Source organism: Melospiza melodia, chromosome 2, assembly GCF_035770615.1.
Source record: "Melospiza melodia melodia isolate bMelMel2 chromosome 2, bMelMel2.pri, whole genome shotgun sequence".
Classification (NCBI taxonomy): Eukaryota; Metazoa; Chordata; class Aves; order Passeriformes; family Passerellidae; genus Melospiza; species Melospiza melodia.
Genome location: NC_086195.1, coordinates 13,930,337 through 13,953,242, shown reverse-complemented (window position 1 = coordinate 13,953,242; position 22,906 = coordinate 13,930,337). Strand labels below are relative to the sequence as shown.

General features: G+C 37.3%; 1 protein-coding gene across 1 annotated transcript in view; it reads left to right on the top strand.

The window, feature by feature from the left end:
* Nucleotides 1–22,906, top strand: part of POLA1 (DNA polymerase alpha 1, catalytic subunit) — a 184,303-nt gene that overhangs the window by 99,295 nt on the left and 62,102 nt on the right.

Here is a 22,906-nt window from a genome sequence, read left to right as displayed (position 1 = left end):
GATGTTCTCTTAGGTGACCCATGGTTTTCATGGGTACACAAAGGCCATAACTGTTTATCAAAATCCTTTTCATCTTGTTTTCTCAGTATTCAAGTGTAGAATTGCTTAGAGATTGTTTTTAGTGCTGCACATGATCAGACATAGGGCAGCTACTGCATTAAACATTTGTCAGTTTCTGATGTTAATCTTCTGTTATTCTGTTAATTCTGAGTATTTGAAATAAAAATCTTTCCATTACTCAAAATTTGCCCTTTTTTGTGGTACTCTTTGTGCCATGCTTGTTGTTCCTCTCAAGTTGCTCTTCCTTATTTTCAAATGTTAGCAGAAAGTGATGTTATTTCACTATGTCTGTTATGTTTATAACCACAAAAAAAATTTACTCTGTCATACTTTTTTTATTTATAAAGCTGGTTTTGTTGTTCTTCTTTACACTGGTTTCTTCTGTCTGGTTTTAGTAATGTGCCCAGAATTGTAGACACCATTTCAAGCAAGGCCTCTCTGCTGCCTTTATACAGACAAATGATTTCTTTTAGTCCTTTGTTCAGTTTTTTTTCCCCCTCTGCTTTTTTCTTTTCATTCACTTTTCCTTTTGATTAATGTATTATTTTAGCATAATTTTTGCCTTTCAGCATCAGTCTCTTACTGTGAGCTAACGTTTATCATTCTCACATCTCTTCTCCATCCTCCCCTCCCCAATATGGCCAGTATTATCTGTGCTGGTTTTTTATATTTATGCTCTTTTATGACTTTCTATTTGGCTATTGAATTTCTGAATCTTTTCTATTTTCAAATCCCGCAAGAAGTTATTCCAATTTGTATGTAACTGTCACCTAAACAGTTTCTACTGTTGATTGTTTTGGCTCTGAACAGAAAGCCTGGGTGGTAAACAGCCTTATAAGCTTAGCAGAGGCTAAACTTTTCCATCTTTCAACATGAGGAACTCTCAATTCTGATATGAATTATTTGTCTTTTCTCCTACGTCAGTGATAGAGTTAGTCTGGATTCTTGCTGGCAAATTGAGTCTGTTTGGGTCAAGCTGACCTCCCCCAGAAGTTTTGTCATTTTGGATTTCTGCAGGGATCTCATTCTTACTTTTCTAACATTTCTTTTATACCATGCTGCTTGTACCAGTACATAGATTCTGCTTAGATAAGTTTTATTACTTTCTGTGAATTCTTTAAATTATCACCCTTTTCCACTGTTTAAAAAGTACTTATGACTATATGGAGGTTTTTGAATAATTTTGATCATGAGAAATATTCCTTAATTTAAAAGTGTGGTACTTATTTTTGCTGTGGTTCAAGCAAAAAAGAGTATAAATGCATAATTTGGTCACTTGGACCAAGTTTGAGGCAATTTGTGCTACTGATTGAATTTTGGAGTTGCAATTTTTTCTTTTGCTAATTTCAGTAAAGTAAAGGTATAAGGTACATTGTCACTGATATATTTTTATTTTATTTTATTTTATTTTTTCCCCTTCAACTTTTATGCATATTGGGAAGTTCAGTCTGTTTTGCAAACACGTACTAATGCTATAATATGTTTTCCCATATCTCCCTTCTCAAATTTTTACTGTTATTGATTGAAGATTCAATTGAGAAATGTGTTTAGAACCCTGCTTTCTGTGGTAATCATAGAAGTCAGTGGGAAGACAAGAAAATTGTATTGAAAGAAATTGTGTGCGTGTGTGTTTTGTGTTTCAGCATAGATTATCTCTGCCAAAATAATAGCTGTCATTTTGTTCTTGTTATATTAGTGGCCTGTAGCTTACTACTACCCCTTTTGCCTTGCTTTTGTCCATTCGTCTATTTGTGAGTAGAAAAAGAATTTTGTGAAGGGCCATAATTTGGGGGCTTTATTATGCTAATAAAATCAATATTTTTGTTATCTGTTTAAATTAAATATTCCAAGATGGTGACCCCACTCTACCCTGGTATCAAAGCTGCAGACCTTAACATTCAGTGACTTTGAAACTTGAGTTCTGTTTAGAATTTCACGTCATGCCTGTCGCAGGAGAAGATGGAAAATGTATACTCTGAGCCTATAGGACTTCCTGCAGTGCTTATTAATCCTTTATGGATCATTTGAAATGTTTCTAGTTTATTTAAGCTTTGCTGCTTGTATCAGATTGTTCCTGCAAAAAAAAAGGGAAAAGAGATCATGCTTTGAATTTTTAAAAATGATCTCACTTTCAAGCAAAAGCACTTTTATGCTCCATTAGAGTTGAATTTGCCAAACTCTTACATCGCATTAACACAAGCTTTACTGGATAGATAAACGTGTTGTTCAGGGACTGACTAGAACTTTACCAAACTGCATATTAAGATTTTGTCATCTTGCAATTTTTATCCTGAATATTTTCATCATGCAGATAGAGGGATCAGACAAAATTATTTCATTAAGAAACTGTGCGGCACAGTTTTTATGTATTAACAGAGGATAGAAAACAGGCAAATCAAATTTGATAGTTGGGTATAAGACTAGAGTCTTGTTAAACTCCCAAGTGTGCCATCTTTTGCAAAGAACCAGTTAAAGTTTATGCACATAATTGAGGCTCTGATTTTTGTGTTTTGCTGCTGTGATAGAGTGTAGAATAAGTGCATTATGATTTATAGGTTGTGGAAAAAATTCTGGATCCACAGGCAGGAGATGAAAACTGGGTGGAATTATCTTGGTGGCAAATTAAGGACTAGTCTCCATGTGAAATGCAGTAGCAGATGGGTGAGCTTGGCATTGAATTCATTGCACTGGGATAGAGAGGCCATCAGAGCCCTTCAGGAGTGGTCTGAAGGTGAAGATATCCGCATCTTTTTTTCTGGAATCATCTCAATATATATTTTCTTAACTTAACTAATAATTATATGTATGAATGGTTGTGTTCTCACTGTAAGTGCTACTTTACAGGAACTTTTTTGTTGTTGTGTTTGTTAGCTAAACCAAGATTTTTATAATAATGCATTATATCTTCTTGTTTTGCTATTTCTGGGATATTTTAATATGCTACCTGCTCAGAATTATGTTTTTCAGGTATGGGTTATATGAAAATTCTGCCTTAAAAATTAGCACCTTTAGAGCAAAATGGAAAATTACGTGTTGTTATTCTCCAAAAAGTTTCTTGTAAGAAATCACATTCATTGTTAGAATCTTAGCTTATCTTTTTCAGTTTCTTTTACTTTGTGTGTTTTATTACATATGAGAGTGGATTAGTATCAATATGAAGTAAAAACACCTTTTATGTGTTTATATCCTCTTACAAAATGCTTATTACCATAGTAACAGAGGGGGCCTATTAGCTTAGTGTATTTCTTTAAATATTTCTAAAACATACATAAAGTATTCTGTAGGTATTACACCCATACATTATGTGTGTTTGTGATCTTTAATTCCATTTACAAAACCCCTCACAACTAAAAAAAACCCAACGAAAACCACCAAGGGAAACAAAACTATTTGGAGTATCAGCTTAAAGTTCCACATGCTCTTTTTCTAAGGATGTGTTACCTGACTTGAATTTCCATCCACAGAAATTCAAAAAAAAGAAATTTTAGTTTTTGTGTGGGTGTTTGTGGGTCTGTGTCACATATGTAAATGCGTGCAGATACATGTATACACACACTGATTCCATCTGATGGAATTTGGGAAGCAATTGGAATATTTTTCCCTGAAAATATAGGCTGAGTAATCTGAATTGTTGCTAGTGTTTGCTTTTAATTTGTTTGCCCACCTTTCCCATCCTCTGACCTCTCTCATTTGTCTCTATTGCTGTCTTCTTGAGTTCTTGAGAAATTAATAACACCTGAGTTATGTTAAAGCAAATTTAAAAGAAAAAAAAAAGCCTTAAAGATAGGTGTTTGAGGAGAGGAAGATTAAATTCAAAATGATCAGAGGTAACTGATCAAGAGAAGTCAAGGTAAATAATTCTGGTTAACAAATATCTGGGTGGTGAGGGAGTGGCCTGGGTGTCTCCATTCTGCTGCAGATTGCTCTTTCTAAAGACAATGCTCTTCCCTGGGCCAGGCATCAGCCCCTGCAAAGGGTGGCTCAGCCTTTCCCTGCAGTACCTGAACATCAGGACTGGCTTAGGTGGAACTCACACCTACACATTGCATTGTGACGCAGGGTGAGAAGAGAGGTTCTACCAAAACCTTCTCCATGTTCCCCTGCTGGACCTTCCTGGCAGAATTGTGCCAACCGCACCAAAGATTGCTGCTGGTCACATGGAGTGTGATGAGAGAGGCAAAAGCATTTTGCTGGCTCCTGTTCAGTTCAGGTTCACCAGCTGTGTGCCATCAGCACACTCTCCAGGGATGGATGCTCTGTGCTCCATCACAAGCTCATCAGTGGAAGATGTGAGTGGGACTGCACCCCAGGGCTGCACTGCTGTTTACTGCTCTCCAGCTAGAGTCTGTTCCACTGGTCACCATGCTGGGCCCAGACACTGAGCCAGTTTTCAATCCATCAGGATTTCTGAGCACTGGCTGATGTTATTCCTTTCTTTAGATTCAAGTACTCTGTGCTGCCTGTTGCTTTTCTCCCATAATATACCTTCTTGTTTTTCTCTGGTCACCCCTCAGCCCCCTTTTGTGACGGTAAGAGAATGCTCTTCAAGGTCTGTTGCTATTATTCTTTTTTCAACACCTTTAGACATAGTTTATGGCTCTTCAGCATAGCAGGTTTTTTTGTTTTTTCTTTTTGACTCTTGCCACCAGGATTGTGTGTGTTCCAATAGCATTCTCACCCATGTGTTTGAAGAAATTCAGCTAATTTCTCATACTCAGTTCTTCACTACTCAATCTCCACATCTCACTAGGGCTGCCTTTAAAGCTGATGTTGAATAACTTGTCTGCCCTGACTCCTTTTCAGGTGGTAATTTCTGGCATACTGTATTTCCATTCTGTAGGGCTGAACTGTAGGCTTTGTTCACAGTGTGTTGCTTTTGTTTCGCTGAACTAATGTGTATTTTGTGTCAAATGAACAGGATTTTCCAAAACAATTTCTTCATGCTTATCATTATTTGCTGTTCTGCTTTTGTCATCTGTGAATTTTGTCTAAATTGATTCCTCTCTTCTACTAATCAGTGGTGTAAAAAGAGTTAGTGTAACCTTTTGTTGTGATACACCTGCAGCAATCCCTCTGCATGCCATATTGAGAAATGCTTACTTCACTGTCATCACTTTGTCTCATAGACAAGTGATTTTTTTGAGATACTTCATCTTTGCACCTCTTAATCCATTTCATGTGTACTTCATTAACACTGTGCAATGCTAATTTAATGCAGTGTCCTTTGAAAGTTAATCAAATGTCATCCAAGAGATTATTTGTAGTATATCTGCCTTTCTTGACCAAACCTCTAATGAGCTGCCATGTTTGTTTGAGGCTTTTCTATATAAAACATTGACTGATGTTAATTCCATTCCTGTTCTTAAAATTCTTGATCACTTAAAGTCACTATCAGTATTTCTGTTGGTTTTCCTCAGGTTAGTGTTAGACTGATACATAGAAATAGTTACATGGATTGTTCTGACTGGCTTCTGTAACTATTTCAAGGAAATTTGTTATTTTGGTTGATATTGGGTCTCAGTCATTTGAGGCAGCTTCGAGGGTTGGCAAGTTCAGCAAGTAACGTCATCTTGGCTCAAATAGAATTGTTGAGTTCCAGCATTTTTTCTATGAATATGCTGAATTTTGAGGGCCTATTAAGTGTTTTCTTGTTAGCAAATTCAGAACATAGTTTTTCATCCTTATTTGCTACTATGCTGTTACTGTACTTTTCCAAAATACAGAGAAAAGTTGCATTTCTAGTTTTTTCTGCTGTAAACTCTTTTTTGTTTCCATTACATTATTGCTTTGTTTCTACATTCTTAGTTAATGTCTAATTTTCCTTATTAGTGTTCTGCTTTGGGAAATTTCTGATTTATGTCAGCAGCTGTCAACTTCCAGTCTCCATTTTTTATACTTATATTTTATACATGCAAGTTAAAATTTACTTGTAATTTTCCTTACCTTAAGAGAGAGGACTTTCAAGTTGTTTGAAACTGTTCTTTTACCCATATGAAATATGATGAGGTCATAACATTAGTTTCTAAGTAGTCACAGTCTTCTACTCCAGACATTTAATTTTTCTTTACCTGTCATAATGAAATTCTGTTTTGTTTTTTTTTTATTAAATATTCTCTAGATTTTAGAAAATACTAGTTCTAGAGACTCGGGGCAATATGTGGAATGTCTGCTACCAATTCAAAGAACCTGCACCATGGCAGCAGGGTTTTTTCCAGCAGACAGCATGTAACAGGTAACCTGTTCTGCTCTCAGGAGTTTGCAGTTGGAAAGCTCTCCTGGGCCATACAATTTCAGTATTGAGCTGTTGGTTTTAAGGGCCTTGCAGGTCTTGGTAGCAGCTAACCTTTATAAAAAACAAAAGCATAATTCATTTGAAGGATCATCCTTTACATGCTGATTTTATGCAGCTTGTTCTTATTGGATGTGAGTTGTTAAATAAGCGTTTTGAGTGTTAGGTTAAAACAAAAAATGTCACTGCAACAGCAATGTTGTGTTATTTTGCTTTCTGTGTCTGTCACCAGAAGCAACAGAAAACAGTCAGTCTCTTCTCCATTCTCATGTTTTTTAGTTCAATGGGTTTATGACAGGCCTTTATTTCTGTTGAGTTGGCTTTTTTTAGTGCTTACTCAGGAGCATCAATTTTAAAGGTCCATCTGGTTACTTTAGTTGGTGTCCAGAATAGTTTAAGAGATTTTCAAAAAAACAACACACAAAACCCCCCACTTCTGCTGTGTTCTCCCTGAACACTTCTCCTTCTGATTTTCTTCATACTAGACTCAAAGCAGATTTTAATAAAATTTACCATGTATTACTTGGGTATAAGTTCTTAAGAATTAAATTATAAAATTTTTAAGTATTGCCACATTTTAGATGTCTGCTTTGATATTTTGAATGCCAAAATAATTTGTCTAAACTTGAGTCTTGGCTAGAATTTTAACTTAAAATGGATTTAAACATTTTTTCAAAATTAAATGAAACATGTTTTTTCTGTCTTCAGCTAATCCACAACAGCTCTTCAGAGATGCTGTTGTTTCTTTCTGAATTCACTTGGCTGCAGGAGATCAGTTCTTTATACCAAGTAGCAGATACACTCAAGTTTATAATCCTTTGAAATTCTTAATTATTAATAGAAAATAGATAAACTCTCTCAAAATTCCATCTCCCTTTGACCTCTTGTCTCAATCTGGAGCAGGTGGTGTGCCATGTATGGAGATATCCCTCAGAAGGCATTTGTAATTGACATGGAGGTGATATGAGCATCAGTCCCTTCTGAAGAAGTGAAGAACTCTGCAGTCTGGAAGTAGTGGGAAAGGCAAATTAAGTCAAAGTCAGTAGGGAGGCAAGACAGGAGCTCTCTTCTTCAAAAAAAATAGGCAGGTCTAAGGCAAAGTTTGAGAGCAACTGAAGGAGACTGGAGGAAAGAGTTCGGGGCAAGTGTTGAGAGAAATTACAGAAATGAAAACCTGAGGAGAAGCCAAGGAGGAAGCCTGAGCATCCCATAATACTTCACAAAACGTTTTTTGAGATTTTTTAACTAAGTTTGATGCTTAGTTTAATTAATGGTAGCAGGAAGAAAAGTCTCATGTAAGGTGGAGTTGAGTAGGGCAGTTTATGTTTATGATCTCAGAATACAGTATGCTACAGATTTGGTTTAATTATTCCAAATCAGAGTTCCAAGAAAAGTAAGTTGGAGTTTAAATGTAACATCTTGGTATATGAACCTGAGGTCCTGAGAGGGGAAATCTGATGTAATATAAATCAGTTCAGTTGAAGACCTCAGTCATGCTTGAATTATAAACTTCCCTATTTTAAGACATTGCACTTTAAGCAGTGTTAATGTCATTCAGGTGACATTGCACACCCAAAATTTTGGTGCTATGGCTTTGAAGTCTTTAACATTTGGCTATGAGGAAAAGTAGATATTTTATCCTTCTTTCTTCCTTTCTCTTGTTTGTCTTCTGTCATCTAAGAAAAATCCATCTAGATTTGATAATTTTACAGGACTTTAGGAAAAATCTGTAGTGTAGAGGAGGGACCTAGGCATGATTAATAATTAAAACCAAGAAAAACCCCATAAAACCAAGAAACCAATGCAAAAATGCTTGCAAGAATTGACTGTAGGTGGGAAGAGACTAGTGGAGTGGATCCAAGTGACTGTAGATGAAACTAAAATTCAGCAAAGAAGCTGAATTGACTGGAGTTGGTTGAATTAGAATATTCAGATATGGTATCTGCTGGATAAGCACCTGGCTGGGCAGATGGGCTTGAAATAGCATGAGGAGGCAGCTGTGGGTGGAGATGGCCTGTGAAAGTTTGGGCACAAAAACCAAGCAGTTATACTGGAATGTGATTGGTTGAATAGAAAAAGAAAAGCATGAGAAAATTCATAAATATTTTCCTGCCTCTGCTGTTGGGGCGCACAGGGCATAATGCAGTGCTTTCAGAGGAGACAGAAAGTTACTATGGGCTACTCTGTTTATTCCCAGAAGCAAAATCTGTGTATTCCTTTAAACACTGTTTTGAAGAAGAATGGATTTTAAAAAAATAATTTAAAATAGAAGAGAGATTCTGATACTACAGAGTTGAACATTTGAAAGTTGAAGATATAGAGTGAATACTGCTTACTTAAGTTTAATGCAGGTCATTTATGTATGGTGTTATCCCTTTCTGCGTTTTTTTCAGTGTGTACAGGTGGGACAGCACTGGTTAGATGAGCAGCTGGTCTGTATTTGTTTCTCTCCATTACATAGTGGATGCTTTGACCTTATTGAATGCACTCACTGAAACTTTGGCTAGGATTATTTATTTTCTCATGGAGTTTTCTGTGGCACACTTACTGCAGGATCAAGTGGCTCTTAAAAATCGTCTTTACAAGAGCTGTGTGTTAAGCGGCAGGCCAATTATTATTTCTATTTGTCAAAGAGATGAGGCACAGGGGAATGAACATTGAATGTGTTCATAAGTTTGGGTGCCCAATTTGTGCATCAAAGGACTTGTTTTTTCAGTGTATAGTACCGAGTGACTGCCTGAAGAAGAACTTTCAGGTTGCACTTGGGTCTGAACTGATTCCTGAATGCCCATTGCTCAGTGAACTGGAAGTGGCTTGTCCAGCAGCTCAGAGGATCTCTGTAGTGGCACTGGTGCATTTCAGCACCCTGGGGCCACCTTCACTTGACTTCAGCGCTTTGTTTTCATTTCATTCATTTTACTGCATACTCTCTCCAGTGTTCCTAGCACACAGGGATGCAGCAGTAGCTCTTTTTCACTTCAAAAACCTATTTTATTGTAAAGGCAATCCAGTACTTTCAAAAGAATTAAAATATAGACATGGCCCTTTAAATTGACACATGATTTGTACATACAGTGAACTGAGATGAGGATTACCCTGGCTTCTGATTGCAGGCTTCTTGAGCTTAATGTATTTCACATCCACTCTGTATGTGGAAATCTGTTGGTAAAGGGTGCCATTGCATTTCACAAGGAGCATATGCATACATCTGGTGACAGGATTTGGTCTGTATAAAGGCATAACTTGTTTTTATTGATATAATGAAAATTAAGCTCTCAACTATTCAATCAACTCACTGTGGCATAATAAATGTTTCAGCACAGAACTTGTGATCCAGTAAAATATAGCAAATTCATTGTGACATCCATTGGTAACACTGTTCTCAGCGATTTTTTTTTCTTAGGCAAAATTACTTCTCTGTATTTCCAAGATATGTCTCAGAATTTGGTTTTAATGTGATTTCTTGTAATCTTACTAGAAGCCTATACTGTAAACTATAGCGTAACAGTAAGTTCTTTACAATTGTAAAGAAATAAAGATTAAAAATATTAATTTATTGTATATTATAAATCTACCCATTGGAAAATGTTTTAATACTATAGGTATTCTGTTAGAAGCCACCCAGTCTGATAATTTTAAGAGATTTTTTTTTTTTTTCATTTTAAGCATCTGTTTCCTCTCTGATTTGGATTTTAATCATGACTTGACTTAAGCTTTCATGTCTTATTTATGCTGCCAGGAGAGAACTTGAGCACTAGTTTACTTAATTATTTGCTGTACAACAGCTGCTAATATTAAAAAGAGGAGGAAAAAAAACCCACAAAAAATGCCATCTCATCTTTAGGTCTGCTACGGACAAAAAAAGCAAAGGCAGGGAGGATGACTGTAGCTACCCTGTCTGCTTGGCACAGTCTTCCTCCTCCTCCTCCTCCTCCTCTCTCTCTCACTTTCAGTTTTCAGTGTAATGAAGAGCAGGAGAACAATATTCTGTAATTAAGGATTCCATTAAGTTGAAGAAAAGAGCAAATGGAGTTGTTTGTTCTCCTAGCTGAAAAAATTTGTCTGGGGTGGGGGTTAGTGGTAGTAGTGTAGAAAGAGAGAGAGGTGGGTGGAGAGACTAAGTCAGGGCTGTTTGTTGAATATACTGTTAAGGACTGTTACCATCCTAATTAATCAAGTTAGAAATTACAGCTGTAGTCGGTTTCCCCCCAATTCTTGTTATCAATTTTCTTCTCTTTTGAGACAAAGCAAATATAAATTTTGTGTTCATTTGTCATTCGTTCTTTGACTTCAGCATCTCTGAAAATAACAATGTAGCACAAAAGACCAGTATTTACCTAGTTGTAATGTGGGTTGCCATGGTGTTTTGCAAATTATTGCAATTATGTTCACCATGCGAGTCGCCCTTGGTAACTGGCGAAAAAACTGATAATCCTGTTTTGAACAAAAGGTCAAATTGCTGAATAGAAAGTCTTGATTAACTAAAAGATGTACAAAGTGGAATTATTTCCTACCATTCAGAAATAGTTCTTGATCGGGTTTGGGGGAGGGGGTGAGTAAGTACATCTGATTACTGAAGTACAAAGCATTGAAAGGATGTTGTCTTGAGCCTTTCATGTAGTCTTAATGGTGGCTTTTTTGTCAAATTTACCCATTTGCGGCATTGAAAGAGGCAGCTGCATTTAAGCTTGAGAGATGGTGCTTTTTCAAGAGTTCAGTGCATGGAAAGTTCTCAGCAGTATCTGCAGTTTACTATTAGACCTTGGGCTATTAAAACTGATGTGCTGCATTTGAGCCCATAGCTCTTGGTGCTTGTAAAACCCTCTGACTGATGATCTAATAAAGTGCTCTTACCGGACAATCTCTGATCAGATACTTTAGGGGAGAAAAAATATAACCACAGCTCTGAAAAGGGTGGAGGTAGGAGCACATGGCTGGACTGAAAAGTTTGCTTTTGTAATCTCTGGTGGAAATGTTAGTAAATAAGACTGTGCATTCAGTTTAAGTGTTTTAAAGGCTCAATGTATTGTTCCAGAATTCATTTTTATTTACATTTACAGAAGCAAAAATCAAGCAGAAAATATTAAAAGTTTTTCATAATGACCAGTCTTCAACAGTTAAATACAACTATATAGAAGGAATGGTTTCCTGCACTTTAGTTCTGTGAATTTTCTTTTGTCTTTCCTTTATCATTCTTGGGGGGATAGCAGGGGAAGACAGGGAAGAGGTGAGGAGGATTAAGGAGTTTTCTTTTTTAATTATTTCTACTTCTTGTTTTTTAAATAGCTACCTGGAAATTAATTCTTAAAACTTTGGAGAGCCTGTGTGAGAGCAGCATGAAAGCAAAGTAAACCTGAACAAGTTTGTGGGTTTACATTGTGCATCACCTAGCAACCCCCTGGCTCAGCCAGTTCTCTCGTCTGCCCCCAGTCCTGTTTACAGACCATTCAGACTGCTCTTCGAAACCATGAAAGATATTCAGTTTCATTAGTGCCTTTCTCAAGGAGAAAATAATTAAACTTAAATGAACAAACACTGCTTAGTGATGCTTTAAAGTTCTCTAGTTTAAGGTGACCAGACTCCTGAGACCCCTTTCTCTGCCATTACCTTTAACTCTTTTGAGCTCCTCTGAACTTACATACCCACGTACATGTGTTACCACTTCTGAAGTTTTTGGAACTCTGTTAACTCCGTCAGCATTCAGAGATGTTCATAACCAAATTGCAAAGATAAATGCTTCATATAAACAATCTTTTTTTTGTTGATATCAGCCTGATATTTATACTAGAGTTGATGAATCTTACTGTAGGTGCCATGTATGTGAGCAAAACCTTTGTGTTCTATCTTACATTTGGTGTTTTGCAGGAAGTTGAACACGACAAATCTGAAAAATTCAAGCAATGTACAAAAATTTGAGGTTAGAAGGAAGATAACAGAATTGTGTAATGACTGGGGGCAGTAGAGTGTTTTTAGCTGTCCAACCAAACAAGAGGCATAGTTTTTAAGAAATCTTTTGAGTTCTTACTGTTTGTATGCTGCTAGACTCCTTGACAAGCAATGCATGGATGGGCTGTATGAGCTCTTTGTGCTTTGTTGATAGTTGACAGACAAAGCAAAATTCTTTCTGAAGCAAGGTACTGTACTTAGTTGTGACCTATTGTAGCCTAAGAATATGGCTTCCTTTGAGTTGTGTGAATAGGGAGAGTATTTTGGCAGAATGGACTTAAATATCCTTCTAGAGGTTTTCACTCTCGGTACAGAAATCCATAAGGCTTCTTTCACTGATCCTTTTCTCAATTTAGTTTTCCATGTGTAGTCATTTTAAGTATGTCTTCTCTCAGTTGCTTGCTCAAAGTCCATTTTAGCTGTTTTCAGTTTGTCTTAAGTGAAATAAAATTGTTGGTAATAGCTGGGTCTCTTTGTGAGTGGTGTGTTAGCCTGAGAAGACTTTTTAATCTTTTGTGGCATGTTTTGGTGCCTAGAACCTTATTTTAGTGGAGGTAAGAAGACCAAGGTATTGGATTTGATGTGAAGTAAAGCAGAACATATTTGCTAATTTAGTTTGTAATGTACAACTGTTAAAGTTGGAATTTGTCCACTTGTGGTGCTATTACATGTACTAAAATGAGGGCCACTGTTTGCATCAAATCTATCACAAGGGTTTGGAGTGCTCTATTATCCTTTCAGCAGGCTGATGATGGAGCCTGGGCTTTGCACAAATGAGATCAATAAGTTTCAAATAACTTTTATGAAATGACGTGTGAGTGTACATCTAAAGGTATCTTAAAAAAATCAATTTTTAATAACATGTAAAACTCTTACATTGACCTACAAGATATTTTTCACTTATGTCTTGTTTGATAATTTTGTTTAAAACATTTTTGATGTTAGCTTGAGTGTTTCAGTTCTTGGGGGAGGGGGGAAGAAGACTAGGGTGCATTTCTTGCTTCTTCAGTTATCTCTTACTTTGATACACACACCTCCAATACTTTTAGTGGTAAAACTGGTATGACAGTGCTGAGAATAATATTTTCTTGAAAATAATTTTTTCTTTTGATCTTAGATGGCTTCCTCCTTTTTTTTTTTTTTTTTTTTCCAGTTATGGATTAGAATGCAATTAAAGTTCTGTTATTTTGAAATATTCAGAATTACAAAATACCATTCTTGAAACTCTGCAGACTTCCATTTTTGGTAGCATCTAAACAGGCATTTGATGTTCTGTGGCTGACTTTGCCTCACAACAGTTGCATATCTCACACCAGAGGCATTGCTGGTTGGACTGGGAGATGTGCATATTCTGAAGGAAATCCTAAAAAGTATGCTATGGGACAGAATTTTGTTTTGGGTTAAATCCTCTCAAATTTCTGGCCATTTTCTATAAAATTCAAAGGCGAGTATTTTTGATATTTTTGATCAGTGCACTTGGCAGCTTCACTTCTCAAATGGCCACCTGGAATCTCCATCACAGCTTTCACCATTCTAGCATCACCAACTTTTTTAAGATAGAAGGATATTTTGTGTTCTGAGAATCTCAGGTAGTGTTTATGTCCTCATTCATGCTTTTTTAAGGTAGCAAGTCCGTGTAGCTACATTGCCTTCAATGGCAGTTTGTGTAGTTGCTTTGGACCTTCTGTCTGGTCCTGTGAAGGTGTAGTTCCAATTGATGCCAGGTGCCTTTGGGGTGGCAGTTTTCCAGTGGGGAAGTGGGACAATGGATATGAGTGTCTGTGAGAACAGGAGTATTTTGGAGTGGGTGTCCTCCATTGCCAGCGCTGAGTGTTAAAGTGATCACTTGCCTTCCACTAGGAAGTTACTGGCTGACAGCATCCTTTAATGTGGGCCATGTGATAATAATACTGGATATATAACCAGTCTTCTCCAGGACCTGTACTGCTTTCAAGTAATACACTTTCAAAAGCATATTTCATCTTTCATTTAACAGACAGTTTTGTATTTTTCCTAAGAGATCACGTCTGTCTGTTCATCACCCTGGATAATGTGGAACTCTGAGGAGGAGAGTGAACCTCCAGGAAAAGAATTTCCTTTCTTCATATGAGTTTTTGTTATCCACTCCATCCCACAGCTGAATTCTGATCAGTTATACAGGCCAAAATTCAAGAGGCTCTGAAAATAAGGAAATGCTTAGAAAAGCAATTGAATTCGTATCGTCCAACTTCCATTGAAGTGAGGCAGCATGAAATGGAGTGTGAAATGCTGTGGTCACTGTTTACATTTTCCCTAAATTGGATGATCAGGTAACATCAGACTAAAAATACTCTTACTGGGAAATGTAACCTGTTTTTTTCTGGATGAGAAGCTAGCTGCAGTATTTTTGTACAGAAAAAGAAAAGTTAATATGAAGTCAATGGCCAAGAGCGAGTTGATAAAATAGGTCCTTCTATTATGGTCTGAATAGTCATATACCATGCTGGATCTGTGATCAGGTTTCTTAATGCATTATAGTTACCTTTATGTATAAGTTTCAGGAACTAATTTCAGTTGTTGTTACTATAATAGTTACTAAAACTATTTGCATTGCCAAAACGTGCAGAACACCTAACAAAATACCAGAGAACATAGAATCAGCATTCCCTGGGTAAGGGATTGAAGCTGTAGGGTAAATGTATAAAGAATTCATGTTAACCTAAGATGTTCCACCATTCTAAGCATATGCTGCAATATCTTCCAGCTGCAAGAAGCTTGGCAGCATGTTTAACATGGTACCTATTCCACTTATAAAGATAAAAGCTCCAGTCAGCTAGCATCAATAGTGGACTCTTGACCCAGCTCCTTTTATAAAACAATTTATGTGAAGAGTCTGTAAAATATCAAAGGAATTTGTTATTCAGAGATTATTAAATGTTACAGTGGTATAAAACCTTAAAATATTCTTGAAAATCATCTTTGTCTTATATACTCATATTGGAGTACAAATATTTAACTTAGTTCTAAGATGTTTTTGACTTTCAAGTTTCAATTATGCCTGACAGAGAGACTTTGCACATGCTCTTTGCTGTGGAATTCTTTGACATTTTAAAATGCTCAGATGGAGTTCAGACATATCTCTTCTCTAGCATGGGAGAGATAATGTCTGAATGAGATATCTCTTGGACATAACATTAGGGCTTTTGGTTTAGTACAATTGTAGTAACATATTAACATATGTTAATATGTTTCTACATAATAGTAACATATTAAAGAAGTGGAGAGAGCTTCTCCATCAGTTTTTTTGTTGAAGTGAAAAGAAGGCTGGAATGCCTGATACATCAATAACAATGTCTCTCTATATACTACTTTGAGATCTCAATATGTACAAGCTCTCTAATGGAAGAGGATTTACAAGTCCCCTGGATTTCCTTCACAGAAAAATTGAGATATTTCTCATGGTGTCACAGATACATATTTTCCTTAGTGCTTGGTAACTGATTTGCTTGGAAAAATACCAAGCTTTGAAGGATCCTGAAAAAGTTGCTGACCCAGAATTCTGCATCAGTGATTGCTTTTAACTTCATTACTCCATTTTTTAGGGTTGGTTTCTTGTTTTTATGATTCTTGTAAATAGTGTGCCTGTTTATTACTTATCAAGGAGGTACTCCTTCATAGGAAAAATGCCAAAACAGATAAGATGCTCCTTTATAAGGCTTAATTTCTGATGGTGGTCATTTGGGGGGAAGGAAGAAGGGAAGCCTGATGGCTCATTTTCCAGATATGTTATGCTCTTCTGTGGCAGCACATGATTTTTGTTTCCCTCAAAATTTTTTTTTTTCTGATAAAATTATCTTAGAATTTTGCCTTTATGAAGAATTTGCTTCGTGTTTTCTTTCCTGTGCCCAAAGAGGAGGGTGAGAGTGTGGGCTTTTAAGATCACGAGGTGTCCCTTTCATATGTCCATCCAGTCCTATATAAATTCAGATTATCTCATCTCCAGGTAGTTTCCATTAGTAGCTGCAAGTTCCAGAGGAGTGGCCGTGTCCCCTCAGGCTGTGGGGGGACACAGGCTTGACAAAGTCAGATGTCTGAAGGTGTCACCTGTGAGGAGCCCTCCTGATCAGTGTGCCACACTGGCTCTGCTTTGGTGCTCTCACAGGTCAGTTCCTCCATCCATAGGATAACTCAGGCAGCTCCCTGATGTGTCTTTGTGCTTGCTCTGGAGGGACATTCAGGATGAAGTGCACAGAGCAGGCAAGCACCAGGGCTCTGCAGAGTCACTGTTCCTGCAGGAGAGAGGTGTGAGTCTCTGACTATACCGGTTCTGACCTCAGCAAGTCCTCCATCTGGAAAAACCCTTTCAAAAGTTACATGAGTCTGTGACTTTCTTCTTGTGTCAGCAGCAGTAGAATTGGTTTGTTTATAACAGTGCATCCTCTGAGGTTTTAATCAGGTGTATTTCCCCACAAAAATGTGGAGTATTGCTTGAGGAACCTAAGCTATGCTGAAATTCACTGAAGTGGTGGAATCACCATCCCTGGAAGTGTTCAAAAGGTGTGTGGATGTGGCAGCTGGGCTGCTGGGATAATGGTTGGACTGTGAGCTTAGATGTTTTTTCCAACACTAATGATTCTATGATTCACATTACTAAGTGGGTTGAGTTTTCTGGTGGAGTCTTATTTCACTGCTTATGATAGCATTCCAGACCTGAAGGGGTTTCTTCTTGGCATTGTAGCAGTGGCAGATAGGTGTCACTCAGGTCTGCTCTGTCTGCTGAAATTGCAGTGCATGACACTAGCTCTCACCCTTGTCATTCAGACTTGCATTGCTGCTGGTGTCTCACCAAGGTGGGACAGATGCATTGTTACTAGAGTGTTACTTTGTCCTGAACAGGCAAGAAAGCAGATTAGAAGTTGAAATTACTTCAAAGTATGCAGCAGAAAAACTTTCCTGACTTTACAGCAAGAGCTCATCTTTAAGTCAATATTCATATCACCCTTCACGTTGGTAGTGTAAAATCATGATACAATTCTCAAAAGATGTAGTTACTACTGATAATGAAACCATTAGCCAAAGAACATGCAAACAGAGATTGTGGTTCTAGTTCCTGAAATGTTGTCTACTACTAGGAAAGTGTGTCTGTTCCCCCAAACACTCAGCTATTTACAGAAGACACAGACAGGGAGAACACACCACACGTGTGGAACAAATTATTGCAATTGGAACTCATAACTTTCAGGTCACTGAGTTAAGTCCTCTGTTGCCATAATGTTGCCTGATTTAACTTCATAAAATCATCTGTCTTTTCATATTGCTTGGGAGGATCAATAGATTTGATAATGTATCCAGTAATGAGGTGGATCATCCTTCCAGAGGATTTCAGGGCACTTCAGACAGATTTGCCCTGTTAGGCAATGCAATCCATAATAATGGATGTTGTCAGGAAAGCAGGAGCTTCTGGTCTTGGAATGAGTGGAAATATCTTTTTGTAAGAGTAGTATGAAAAGAAAGGCCAGTATGAAGTGAAAGTGTCCTGATTAGCAACTCACAATGGTACCTGGATCAGCAAATCTTCATTGCATTGTCTGTCAAATTCAGCCTTCCAAAAACTGGGTTGCTGATCAGTGGCATGAGCAGCAGGCTTAAACTGGCTGACCAGGACAGCGTGCTCAGGTTGGGTTCCTGTGCTTCCCTTCTGGTGGGTTTGATGGTGTAAGGTGATAACTTCAGCTCTGCAGTGCTGGAGACACAGGTTTGCTCAGATATGCCAGCCATCTGAGACTGGGCATCATCCACCAAGATCCCATTTTCCAAAATCCACCTTAATATTGTCTTCAGTGGGGAGGAAGGTTGCAGAGAAGCAGGCATGGATGACAAGTAAATTCAACTCCAAGGAACTGACAGTGACTTCTGAATGATTTTCAGTGCTTGCAGCTTTCTGCTTTTTACCAGGACATTTTTTCATTCCACATGAACTTTTGAAGTTTTGTAGTGCCTCAGCATCCAGACTGTCTGAAGGCAGGAGCAGATGCAGAACTCAAGTGTCTTAGGGAAGCACGTTCAGTCCTCTGCTGTAGCAAGCAACCAAGCTACATTGTCAAATGTAATTTGTAAAAATTATTAAGATAAAGCTCAGTAAATGCATGTTGTTGACCCCTGCATCTTCTGTTTTGAAAGGCTGTTGCAAAACCACTTGCCTCTGTATTTTGGGGTAATATTTCTAATGCTTGTTGATCATTAGAATGGGAGAGGCTAATTCTCAAGAACAATCTTACAAAGAAACAAAATTTACTTTTGACTTGCAAATTTCTCCCTATTAGCTACAGTTCATGGACTTAATACTCTTCAGGGATTTTCTTTTATATTGTGCTTTATTTCAGGGTTTTTTCACATACTTTTTTATATTTTAAAATGAACTGAGCATTTGTGGGCAGGATGTTTGGAAGCCCTAGTTGCTTTTTCTTCCCCTCTGTCAACTTTTATTTCATTTCCCACGGTGTTGCAGATACCAAATAGAACAAAGCTGAAGGTTCCCTATTATGATTTTGTTTGATGTACTACAAATTAATTTACAGACTCAGTGATAGCTGCTGGGAAATGAAGGATTGGTTTTGTTTGGTCAGTGAAGATGACAGGCATGGATCAAATAAGGGTTAACAATAATGCACTTGAACAGATTGAATCAGAACATAATGCATGTATTGAATTTGATTGCAACATGCATGACCATGGAAAAGTTTTTTGTTTAAAAGAAATCAAGGCTATGGCTTAATTATCAAAGCAAAACAGGAGACATAAAGAGCTACATGTTTCTAATACTGCCTTTTTCAAAAATAGCTCCCTTCACACAGTTATCTACATGTTTAATTTCCATGCATAATAGCAACAGTTATTGTTGTCATTTGTTACGAGAGATTAACAGATAGCAAGTACAAACAAACGCAAATAAGGCCTGAATAGAGAGGTGACAAAGAAGAAAAGACCTCTTTACTGTTAATTATAACTAGTGGGAAGTCTATACAAATGACATTAGCTGTATTCTGTATGAATTGAAGTGACATCCAGTTTGTTAGTATCTACTCAACACATTTGGGCATTTTATTGTAGGCAATAACTTAAATCTTCATTTTTTGAATATAGTTTATTGAGAAATGTGCTGCTCAGTAAAACTTGTATGTTTTGATCATTATTTCTTAGTAGCTGAAAACAAGCATAATAGTTAGCTGTTGAATTTAAGTGTTTATTTTTATTCTAAGCTATGGTTTTTTTAGTTAAGTCAGGGGATTCTCAGTCTTTTTTCACCTGTGTTTTGTGACCAGCAGGATCTCCCAGTGCTTTCTTCAGCAGTGACTGCATTAGACTGAAACAATTGCATAAAGAAACTTGCTTCAAATTATTCAGTGGTAGTTTGAAAGGACCTTCTGTGCATTCTCTTGTAAGACAGTAGAAGCTGTACCTTGTGAGTGGTGTAGTCCTTTGTTTCATAATTGTTAGCTAAAAAGGCCAATAGATGGCAGAAAACACAGTTACTTTTATCATACATTATTTTCATGGTTGTCTATTTTTGAGTATTCTGTTCAGCTGAAGCTGGGATGCTGCTCCCATTCCAGGCTTTGTTTTTTCAGTTGCACTTGGATTCCCTAACAAAATATCTTAGTATCTGGCAGTTTCCATTATTTGTTTTTCTAATATAACAAATTGCTTCAAAGTTCAGATGTAGTCATTTAATATGTTTTGAGTCATGAATGTTCTCTTTGTGCACACAGAATCTTTTCATAGTTACAGCTGAAAAAATTAAGCTCTTCAACAGGAGGGTTTTGGAATGGGTGAGGACACTCTCCACACCTCCCCTGCCTGGCTGTGTATTTTAAGGTGCTGTTTATGTCAGATTGCTACCAGATGTTTCATAGGAGGTAGAGATGCCACAGAATAAACAAATTTCCAAAGAGAGCATGTCTTTTGTCTCTAAAAAATTAACTTAATGCAAGATCTGTGAGAATTCATTATCCTTACAAAAATGTTTTTGATTCTTCCCTCACAGTGGCTCTAATGATATTATTGGTTCTCATGTAGGTGAATGCCTGAAGATCTCAATGAGTAGCTTTTTTGGTAGAAGGTTATTCCATGTCTCTTTAAACTGAGTTATTTAATCAGTGTCAGACCACATAATAAACATCTACCTCTTTTAGAGGAAATCTTAAGTTCATTTGCAAAACCAAAGCCAAGGCCTGTCTTTTTCACTTGAGGCTCATTTGTGTAGCTGACTCCAGAAGACACAGGTCAGGTGTCTGTTAGGTCAGGCCCTCAGTTAGGATTTCTCACGGTGAACCATGTGTTGGTGAGCAGTTTCTTATGTTGCTAATGTCAGTTCTGAAGTATTTGTCATAAATAAATTGTATATGACAATGACAAAGACAGTGGTATTAGGACTGCTAGGGCGGCAGTTGTGCAAGAGAGCAAATCACAGGGTTTTGAATTCTTGACATTTTCTCCCTGTGCAGTTTTAAATGTCATCATTTATATTGCTGATCTATGTAACAATAATGTTCACACTTAGTGATCAGATACACCAATCATACTGTTTCCAAAACCCCTTACACTATTAAGAGGGTCTGGAACAGGGAGGATTTCCTCATCCCAAAATCTGTTAGGTGAATTGCTTTTGGAGATGCATTTTCTTCCTTCATTTACTATAAATGGATCGTAGGGTAAGCTAATGGATAAGAATGGAAAAGCCTAAACTGGACTGGGTATCAGGCTTTAGATGTCAGAGTTGGGTGAAATGAATCTAAGTGCATCTGTAAATGCACTCTTTCCATTTCTTCACTGTAGCTTAAACACTTCAGCAAGTGCTGCATACATTGATATTGCTGTGATGTTCTCCACAAGTTTTTCCGGTCTGTCCACATGGACATAAAAGCTCTGCTCTGCAAGGGCAGCAGGAAGTGTTCTGATGGATTTAGCACCAGTGGGATAATATTGAGTATGTGACATGGCTGAAGAAATGGTGAAAGAGGAGAGGTCTCTGGAATAAATGTAGTTACTTGGAAAGGATTTGAGGTTTCATCTTAAAAAGATAAACAGTCTTGAAGTACATCTTAAATTATTATAGAATATATTTTTAAGTTGAAATCCAAGTGGAAATAGGTAGAAGTCATTGCCAGAACATAACAATTGGACAGCTTGTCAAAGAGCTAGTGAGAATGGAAGCAAGCAATATTTTGAGTTGTCCTCTGATTCATAACATTTCTGTCAAAGTACCAGGAATCCAGGTGTGGTTGGATTTAACTTCTTTGTAGGAGCAACAAAAAATTTGGAAATGGGCAAAATTAACCACTTAATATTCCCATCAGAGACATCACCAGCCAATGGTCTGAAATGCAGTTTTACAGGGCTGAGCTGCTCAGGGTAGTAAAAGTAGGAACTCCTTGAGAACAGTTGCAGGAACACTAAGTTGACTTCTCAGTTAACAACAGAAGCTTAAATGCTCTGCCAAGTAAGGTGAAGTGAAGAAATACTGAGAACCCAATCTTAATTTTGTGCCCAGTGTATGTATTGACCTAGTAGGGAAGATTATAATTCTTAAAAAATAAAAAATATCTTTCTGGATATGACTGCTCAATGCCCAAATGCTTGGTAGTGGGCTCTAGGCAGACAGAACTTGAGGAGAGAAAGGAGCAGAGAGCAAGATGGAAAATACCATTTTGTTCCTGTATAAATTCATGTTTGTTAGTATCTGGAATACAATGTGCAGTACTGGTTTCATCTTCCTCCCCACTTGTCCCATTTTCCACCACTCCCTCATTTCCAAAAAGACCTGGGAGAGATTCAGAGAAGGGCAACCAAGATTTGGAGTGGTTTCCAGGCAAGGAACAACTAAGTAAATTAGGACTGTGGTTTGGAAAAGACTTTGATTGAAGGTGATGTGATGGAGGTCTGTAAAATCATGAGTGGCACAAAGAAGGTGAATGCAGAATGATTATCCCTAGTCTCTCCTGATGCAAGAACTGGAAAGCCTTAAAAGAGGAGCTGCGTGCATGGGTGTGTGTTTTCAAGAAAAATAAAATGCTTTTTCATATAGTTTATAGGTGTTCTGCTGGATGTTGCAGATGCTAAAAGTTTACATGGGTTTGAAAAGCACATGAAGTTCATTGGGCTCATTAATGCATTAATATATTCACTACTGAATACAGAAACAGTGATTAGGGTCCTTGACCTATTTCCAAAAGCTGGGAAAATCTTTGGAAGAGTTCTACTCTGTCCTTTGTCTTTTGCCATTCCTTAAGCATCTTTGTGGTTCTTAGGGAGGAGGTGTGACATTGTTTATAGCCTATGGTTGAACCTCGCATGAAAAGTTCATCCTTTCCAGTTCTGGAATCATTTTTTCTTGCATACTCTTAAGAGTAGACTCTTAAGAGAAGACTTTTGCATTGTCTCCCTGAGCTGACATAGAGCAAATTGGCTCAGATTTTATTTCATTTTAACTCTACAAAATGCTAGATTTTCTTAAATTAATCAGTTTATGTTGAAGTCTTGGTAGCTTTCTGAAAAAAAACCACAAAACCTCAAAAACTTAAAAAAGAAGAAAGGAAAGCTTCTGGCTGCCATCAGAAAACAGAAAACTGTTTC